A 9541-nucleotide genomic window follows, 5' to 3' on the forward strand; every position below is an offset into this window, starting at 1 on the left:
AGAGAAAAGAAGAGAGAGAGAGAGAGAGAGAGAGAGAGAGATTGTGATCAAGGTTGAGAGAGATTGGAGAGTTGATGTTTTATGCTGAAGATGGAGGGCAAGGCCTCTATTTATAGTCTTCAAAGAGCCTTCATGCATCTTGTAAGTTTGGATACTTACACACTCCATGCCACCTTGCATGTACTTATGAGGTGGAGTGTAAGCAAAAGGGTAAGAGAGATGGTGGAGAAATCAGTTGGTTACATGGGGGAAGGTAAAAGAAAATTGGATATTTGTTTCTTCAAATCCTAATGGGTCCCACCTAAATGGTTACACCCTTATTAATGGCTCAAAAGTACACATAATCATGCACATCAGGATCCGGATGTCAAGAATATTTTTCGAACGTGCCGATAGATTGGATTTAATTCAAGGATTTCAACAACCTAAACGGGCTAATTTTTGGGGTTACGAAACTCTGGGAAATCATGTCTGAAGTTTTGCATTTAATCGGCTCACGGTGTCTGTTTTTGCGACTTTTGTAAATATTTTTACTAAATATATTTCGAGTATGAAATTAAATAATAGACTATAGAATGATTTCAAAAACGTTCTCAAAAATATCGTCGACAATACGTAAGTATCTTAACGGTGTGAAATAGTTACTCAAAACAGGTAAAACTAGTGTTATGCTGGTTTGGTTTCTTAAAACTGTCGTATCTTTTGCATACGAACTCCGTTTTGGACATTCTTTGTATTGTCGGAAACAAGTAAACACATACTATGAGACTAGAATAATTGCTTCGCTTAAAATAACTTTTTACGAATTTATAGTTTTTCAGATGTCTTCTTGAGGTTACAGTTTGTGCTTGTTTGACTTGTTATACATTTGGAAATGTGATATTATTAGGAATCATATAAAAGTTGAAATAAACTTACTTATTCTACCTAAGATAAACTAAAACTCAATAAGTCGGATTAACAAGAGATTCATGGATAGATTGGTCGTTATAATATTAGCCTTAAATTTCGGGTTATCACAACATTTGTGCCTTGATATGGGCATATTTAGTCATATAATTCATGCATTATCTTAATACTTTATGTTGTTGTTGTCTCATTTAATGAACAAAAGGTGCTTAATTAGTTTATAATTTCATTTTTCAGCAACAATGACATGCTCGGATGGAAAAGGAAGCGGAAATAGCGATTGGAAGCTTGGATCTTGGATTTTGAAGAAAGAAGGATGTTGCTGGACAGCTTGACCCCTCGTCAGTGTTTTGGCCATCTCTCATGAACCGTGACTCCGATTGACGAGATTCAAAATGTTCTAAAAACTAGACACAATTTCGGACGACTTTTGTGTTTTGAGAAAATGCTGATTCCAAACGTACTCGGTGAGTAGGCCATCAACTCGCCGAGTTGGTCAGAAGTTTCACGATTCTGGACGCGCTGACTTGCTGTACACGGGTTTTAACTGAGGGACTCGCCGAGTAGGTTACTGGACTCGCCGAGTAGCCTCTTGTTTGTGAAAATCTATATAAAGGGACTTTCAAATCGATACCCTAGCATATAGATGAACCCTTGGAGGCCAATTGTCGACTAAAGGTGCTGCTGGAGCGTGGGAAGCTAAGGAATCAACCCTACATTCAATTTTAAGGAAAATCAAGTCAAAATCAAGTTTACTCTTACCTAATCTCTTGTTTGAACTATGTTTTTTGTGCTTGTTTCTGCTGTAATCATGAGCTAAAAACTCATAACTTCTGTTTAGGTAGATGAATTTGTGAACATGGATTGATTATTTGATTAGGATTAATTTTAATTGGTGATTATGTTTTATTAAGCTTGTTAAAGAACCTTATGTGCTAACAATAACTATTCTTCTGTTAATAAATAAGTAATTAAGTTGCATGAACATCTCTTAGTTGCTAATTTCATATGATTTACGTGACCACATAGTTGTATGTCTAGGAATAACGAATGTGAAACTAGAATTAACTTGAAGATAGGTAAGTTAATGTGTGAGCTTGTGTGATACACCATCAACAAGAGGTTAATTGAATCACCAATTTGATTAGCTAATTACAAGTCTTTCTAAACCCGAATCAACAAACTAGGAAATTCATTAATTTAGACAACTGGCCATTGCTTGAATTAATCTGTTTTCTAAGGATTAGCTATAGCGAATGTGAATCTAATCACTTTAGTCGGTAACCAATGAAGAATTAATCCGATATATTTACCATAAAATCATCCATGGGAACAAATGATTCGAACCTAAACAGAAGGCCTTTTTAATCATTAAATTTAGTTGATCTTTGTTTTCTTAGCTATTAGTTGCTTAGTTTGCGTGTTAGTAAAGTATTTAAGTTTCTAGTCTTGCAAAACTAGAGAAAACCCATTTCTATTAGTTGTTTTATTTAGATAATATTAGCATTTCTTTTAATTGTTTACCGTTCCCTGTGTTCGATACCCTACTTACCTGAACTAAACTGCTGATCGATAGGTACACTGCCTTTCGTGTGTTCGTCTTTGTGTTTAAGTTAGTAGGATTAAAACTAGTTGGTTTTACACACATCAAGTTTTTGGCGTCGTTGCCAGGGAACGGTTCAAATATTTAATTTTATTTTCTAATTGTTATCATTTTTATTTTATTGATTAATTTTTTTATATAGTTTAATTTTAATTTTAATTTTTATTTATTATGTATTTTCCAAATCTCGATGCTTTTGATGCTTTTCTTGAGGATGTAGTACAGGAAATCGAGCAAGAAGATGAGGAGTATGACTCAGATGAAGATTTGAAGAAATTTGGAAGATGGTTAGATAACATCTTGCCCAACACAGAAGGGACATCTGAGTTACAAGATGAAGAATTTAATCCAGAAAGAGATTTGGAGGAGCTGGAAAGGTTGCTAGTAGAGAGGTCAGACGAAGAACAAGAACAAGCTGAATTGCAGGAACCAAGCTGTGGTTTGACCATTACCACGATATGGCCCCCTGTATTTTCAGTTTGTGCTTCGAAGCATGGGGTGACGATTCCAACTTTGGAGAAAGTTCTGAAGCGCGATCCATTTCTGATTAGTACCCGAATGGTCCCAACCCTTGTCAGAATTCTTAGGTTTTATGTATTCAAGCTTGTTTGGCCAATTTTAGAAGAAAAAAGCCAAATTTTACAAATTGGTCCAAAGAAAATATTTAATGCAACGGATGGATTGGCAATGAGTTTATTGGAAGTTTATTAAGTTGGGAGTCCAGCTCAAGACTCGCACAAAAAGAAGCGCTTGTGGGAGGCAACCCGTCATTAGAGTTTTTTTTTTCTTTCTAAACTTCTAGTGTTTAAGGATAATTTAGGATTTTTTTATTTTAATGTTTTTTTATTACTTGGTTTTTGTTTTTGATCTTTTCAGTATGAGTGTAAGGATGCATGTGAGTGTCTAGAGTCATGGCTGACGAAGCGAGAAATCGAGTCTAGGCGAGAGAGGAAACGAAGTTTTTAGTCAAGCTATGAGTCCAATTGATAGAAGGGTTATAGAGTGTTTGTTACCTAAAGAAAAGAGAGGGAAATTATTAGTTTATATAACCCCCATACATCAGAAACGGACTTGGGCAGAATAAAATTTTTGTCACACAGCGGTCTACTCGCCGAGTGCATCTTATGGACTCGCCGAGTCCATGTGAAAATTCACGATTCTTCTGCCATTTACGCTTCAACTCGGCGAGTCTACATACTTACTCGACGAGTTGCTCATTCTTCTTACTTTTGAGCTGAAGATTTGATGACATTTGATATGGGCATTGGTTCTATTCTTTGAAGATCATTTTTCGAGCATTTCCAAGAGTTTTTCCCTTATATTTGGAGCTTTTATAAAGACTCTACCACACGAGATTTTGACACCCAAGACATGGATGAGTTGTTCCCATGTCTAAAGTCAATTGAAGATGGAAGTTTAAATGAAGAAGTTCAACCTTGCAACTACTATTCCAAGGGAGTTTGTTCTAATTCCCTCTTTATTTTTTTGTTCTTTATCATGCATAATATGCAATGAGGACATTGCATAAATTAAGTGTGGGGTAGGGGGTTGGTTAAATTAGTTAAAATTTTAGTTAAAATTCGAAAATCTTAAATTTTAGTTAATTATGAAATTTTTGCATTAAAATTGCTCAGGCTAATTTAGAAAATTTTGGTAAAACAATTAGGGATCATGCTAGTATTATATTTGATGATTGCATGAAAACCCAAATGTTTAGTCGAGCCTATATACGTTCTAGTGCATTTGTGGCTTCCTTATTCCAGTGAAATCATGGGACAAAAACACGACCTCGCTTAGTTTGAAGGATGCAATATGTTTAGCATCGTGTACCAGAAATGTACCAGGAAAATTATTATCGTTAACCAATAAAGGTTGAAGTTGAGCACCCCTGCTTAAGCATGTAGGGTTTTGAGTGGAAAAAGTGAGTTACATGTAAAATAAAACATAAATAAATATGAAAAAAAGAGAATTACAAGAAAAAGTTTGAAGAATTTTTGGAGCATCAAAGTTAATGTATGAAGTTCAAAGATCAAAAATTCTGAAGAAATTCAAAAGTTGAAGATACCCAAAAATTAAAGATCAAATGTCAAAGAAGTGAAGAATTCCAAAAGAGCTCCATAGTGGTATCATAAATTGTAATTGTCTAGATTATGTATGCTTGGGTTGCTCAACCAAAAATACCTTGAGGTTAAGAGGTTTTTCTGAGGATGGATTCGGAGGGATGCATAAAATGAGCATTGTTCGGAAAAAGTGGGCGAATGTTTATGAGGATTGTGAGTATTTGGAGTATGGGGGTTATTAGGAAAATTTTAGACACAAATGCATGCGTTGCGGTCTTGGCATAATGGATGGGTTCGATTGGGATTGTCTTATGTAATATTAGTGTACTAAAATTCAGTTTTGCTTGGGGGCAAGCAAAAGTCAAGTGTGGGGTATTTTGATATGGGCATATTTAGTCATATAATTCATGCATTATCTTAATACTTTATGTTGTTGTTGTCTCATTTAATGAAAAAAAGGTGCTTAATTAGTTTATAATTTCATTTTTCAGCAACAATGACATGCTCCGATGGAAAAGGAAGTGGAAATAGCGATTGGAAGCTTGGATCTTGGATTTTGAAGAAAGAAGGATGTTGCTGGACAGCTTGACCCCTCGTCAGTGTTTTGGCCATATCTCAGGAACCGTAACTCCGATTGACAAGATTCAAAATGTTCTAAAAACTAGACACAATTTCGGACGACTTTCGTGTTTTGAAAAAATGCTGATTCCAAACGTACTCGGTGAGTAGGCCATCAACTCGCCGAGTTGGTCAGAAGTTTCACGATTCTGGACGCGCTAACTTACTGTACACGGGTTTTAAGTGAGGGACTCGCCGAGTAGCCTCTTTTTTGTGAACATCTATATAAAGGGACTTTCAAATCGATACCCTAGCATATAGATGAACCCTTGGAGGCCAATTGTCGACTAAAGGTGCTGCTAGAGCGTGGGAAGCTAAGGAATCAACCCTACATTCAATTTTAAGGAAAATCAAGTCAAAATCAAGTTTACTCTTACCTAATCTCTTGTTTGAACTATGTTTTTTGTGCTTGTTTCTGCTGTAATCATGAGCTAAAAACTCATAACTTCTGTTTAGGTAGATGAATTTGTGAACATGGATTGATTATTTGATTAGGATTAATTTTAATTGGTGATTATGTTTTATTAAGCTTGTTAAAGAACCTTATGTGTTAACAATAACTATTCTTTTGTTAATAAATCAGTAATTAAGTTGTATGAACATCTCTTAGTTGCTAATTTCATATGATTTACATGACCACATAGTTGTATGTCTAGGAATAACGAATGTGAAACTAGAATTAACTTGAAGATAGGTAAGTTAATGTGTGAGCTTGTGTGATACACCATCAACAAGAGGTTAATCTTGTTAATTGAATCACCAATTTGATTAGCTAATTACAAGTCTTTCTAAACCCGAATCAACAAACTAGGAAATTCATTAATTTAGACAACTGGCCATTGCTTGAATTAATCTGTTTTCTAAGGATTAGCTATAGCGAATGTGAATCTAATCACTTTAGTCGGTAACCAATGAAGAATTAATCCGATATATTTACCATAAAATCATCCATGGGAACAAATGATTCGAACCTAAACAGAAGGCCTTTTTAATCATTAAATTTAGTTGATCTTTGTTTTCTTAGCTATTAGTTGCTTAGTTTGCGTGTTAGTAAAGTATTTAAGTTTCTAGTCTTGCAAAACTAGAGAAAACCCATTTCTCTTACTTGTTTTATTTAGATAATATTAGCATTTCTTTTAATTGTTTACCGTTCCCTGTGTTCGATACCCTACTTACCTGAACTAAACTGTTGATCGATAGGTACACTGCCTTTCGTGTGTTCGTCTTTGTGTTTAAGTTAGTAGGATTAAAACTAGTTGGTTTTACACACATCATGCCTTCAACCCATAGTATAGTTAAGAGACTTACCTCGTATTGCTGAACGACACTGATAATCCATAACAGTTGGTCCAAAAATCCCCCGAACTATCAATATTAAATAACACCCAATTAACAATTGGAGTCGAATCTATATCCTTTAATCGATACTTAGGGTCAAAAGACCATTTACCCCTTCTTTACCTTGGCCTAAGGTTAAGGCCCAAACCTACAATCCAAAAGGCCCAAACATGGCCCAAAATATCTTGTGGTCAACCCTGATCAAATCTCTGGTCAAAGTCAAAGTCAATAGTCCATGTTGACCAAACACACCATGTTTCCCCTTGGCCACGTGGTGTTCCGCAAGCATCCAATCAGTCGTGAAAAATCCCAGCCACACGCCATGTTCGCCCGAGTTTCAACAGTTTAATACGTTAAGTTGTTTTCTCTAATTCCAAGAGCTCCAAAGCTCAGATCTAATCCATAATGTGGTCCAGAAGGATAAAGTTTCCAACTTTATCCATTAGGACTACCCAAAAGGTTCAAAATTAAATCCGTAAAGCTTAATAATGCAATAGCTTAACCAAAAAGCACTTAATCCTCCCAATCTGAACTCTATCCTTTCCAGAAGTGATTCCAACACCAAAACCATCCCTAAGGTTGGTGCTTTATAGACATACATGTACAATGCATTTATTGAACCCGTATTAGGTCAAAATGGGGATTCATGACCTAATCTCTATGCATTAGATCAAAATTGATTATAATCCAAATCCAAAACACTACTAACTCCTCTTCACCTGGAGATTCATAAAGTTGCTAACTTTATGAAGTCTAATCCTTCCATCATTCAAGTATAAGAAGCTAAAGGAACAAAAATTAAAATCTAACAACTTGGAATGATAAAAATCGAGTCTTGTACACTTACAAAGGTCCAGAAGAGTGCCAAGGTGGAGAATTGGGACTTGCCTGCTTGATCTTTGCTTCCTTCCTCCTCCTTCCTTCTTAGCTTCAAAAAGAACCAAAATAGGTCTAAAAATGGAGGAAGATTATTAGAGTTTATTTCAGGGATTGAGGGGCTGAGGATGCACAAACCCTAGCCTCCTTATTCCATTAAATAGGGAGCAAAAACCCAAAAGCTTAGGGTTTTCATTCCATCCATCAACATCCCATGTTCCAAGAGGCAACACGTCGTGTTGACCTTAATGAAATTCGCGCTTTTTCTTATCTAGACAAGTCGTGTTGGTTCCTCCAACATGTTGTGTCCAATCCTCAAAAGGGGATTTATTCATAACAATTGTTCCTCAAGATTCTAGGTGTTACAACTCTCCCCCACTTAAATTATATTTCGTATTCAAAATCATTCCTTACCATCCCAGGCACGCCAGACAGCCTGAAGAATGCAACCACAACCTCGAGCTTACACACTCATGTGTGTGGGCCCTTCAGAACCGCCACAAGGGATGCTAACCACTTCTATGTGACTTTTACTGATGATTACAGTAGATATGGCGATGTCTACTTAATCAAGCATAAGTCAGAAACCTTTAAGAAATTCAAAAAGTTTAAGCAGGAAGTGGAGAATCAGTTGGGCAGGAAGATAAAGATGCTCTAATCCGATCGAGGTGGTGAGTATCTTAGTATTGAGTTCCTTGACTATCTTAAGGAATGGGGAATTGTTTCACAATTGACACCTCCTAGGACACCACAGTTGAATGGTGTGGCTAAGAGGCGTAATCGGACCTTATTGGACATGTTTCATTCCATGATGAGTCGAGCTTCGTTGCCAATCTCATTCTGGGGGTATGCCTTAGAGACTGCTGCCCATATCCTTAATCTAGTCCCTACCAAGAAGGTTGCCAAAACACCTCATGAGATGTGGACTGGGAAAGTTCCCAATTTAGACCACATCAAGATTTGGGGTTGCGAGGCTTTCGTGAGGCGTGAGACTCACGACAAGCTCGAACCTCATAGTGAGTGGTGTATTTTCATCGGTTACCCACAGAAATCCTTTGGTTACCTCTTCTACAAAACCAATGAGAATGTGGTCTTTGTGGAAAGGAGAGAAGTCTTCCGTGGGAGAGAATTCATAAGCCAAGGAAACAGTGGGAGGCAAATTCACCATGAAGAACTTCAAGAGTTAATCAGTGAAGGAACCTCAAATATTAGCAACCAACCTGAGGAGGAAACACCTTTTGAGTCGATTGATGAGTCCGTACCTCTAAGGCGTTCCACAAGAGTTAGGAATCCACCTGAGCATTAGTATGGTTACCATATTACTGCGGAAGGTGATGTATTTATAAGTGATAGTACACTGGTAAATTTGGATGAGCCTAACAACTTTAAGGAAGCCATGGCATGCCCTGAGTCCGCCAAATGGAAAGAGGCTATGGACAGCGAGATTCGGTCCATGTATGACAATCAAGTTTGGAACTTGGTTGACAATGTACCGGGTCATAAGATAGCCAGGTGCAAATGGATCTTCAAGAAGAAGACCAGCATGGATGGGAATGTACACACTTATAAGGCACGATTGGTTGTGAAGGGTTTTACTCAAACTCCGGGAGTTGATTATGATGAAACCTTCTCACCAGTAGCAAATATTAAGTCTATTATGGTTATGATCGCCATTATTGCATTTCATGATTATGAAATATGGAAATGGATTTCAAAACTGCTTTCCTTAATGGAAGGTTGGCTGAGGATGTTTACATGAGTCAGCCAGAGGGTTTTGTCGATTCAAAGTACCCTAATAGAGTGTGTAAGCTTGAGAAATCCATCGATGGATTGAAACAAGCATCTCGCAAATGGAATCTTTGTTTCGATGAGAAAGTCAAAGAGTTTGGTTGCAACGCCCCGATTCTCGAATACCAATTTATGGTTATAAATTCTCATGAATTGAAGATCTACTTGACGAGTTGGTTATCTGACTCGTCGAGTAGCGGCGGGTTAGGGCCACATGTTTAAGTGAACAACTCCCCGAGTCGGAAGAGTGACTCGACGAGTTGGAGCTGAAGGGTGAAACCCTAATTTCCAGGGTTTGGCACCTTATTTAGGGGATCATTAGCCTCCATTAGTTCCTTTGCAGCCTCTT

This window comes from Lactuca serriola, chromosome 5 (genome assembly GCF_051521515.1).
Source record: "Lactuca serriola cultivar US96UC23 chromosome 5, Lser_US96UC23_V15, whole genome shotgun sequence".
NCBI lineage: Eukaryota > Viridiplantae > Streptophyta > Magnoliopsida > Asterales > Asteraceae > Lactuca > Lactuca serriola.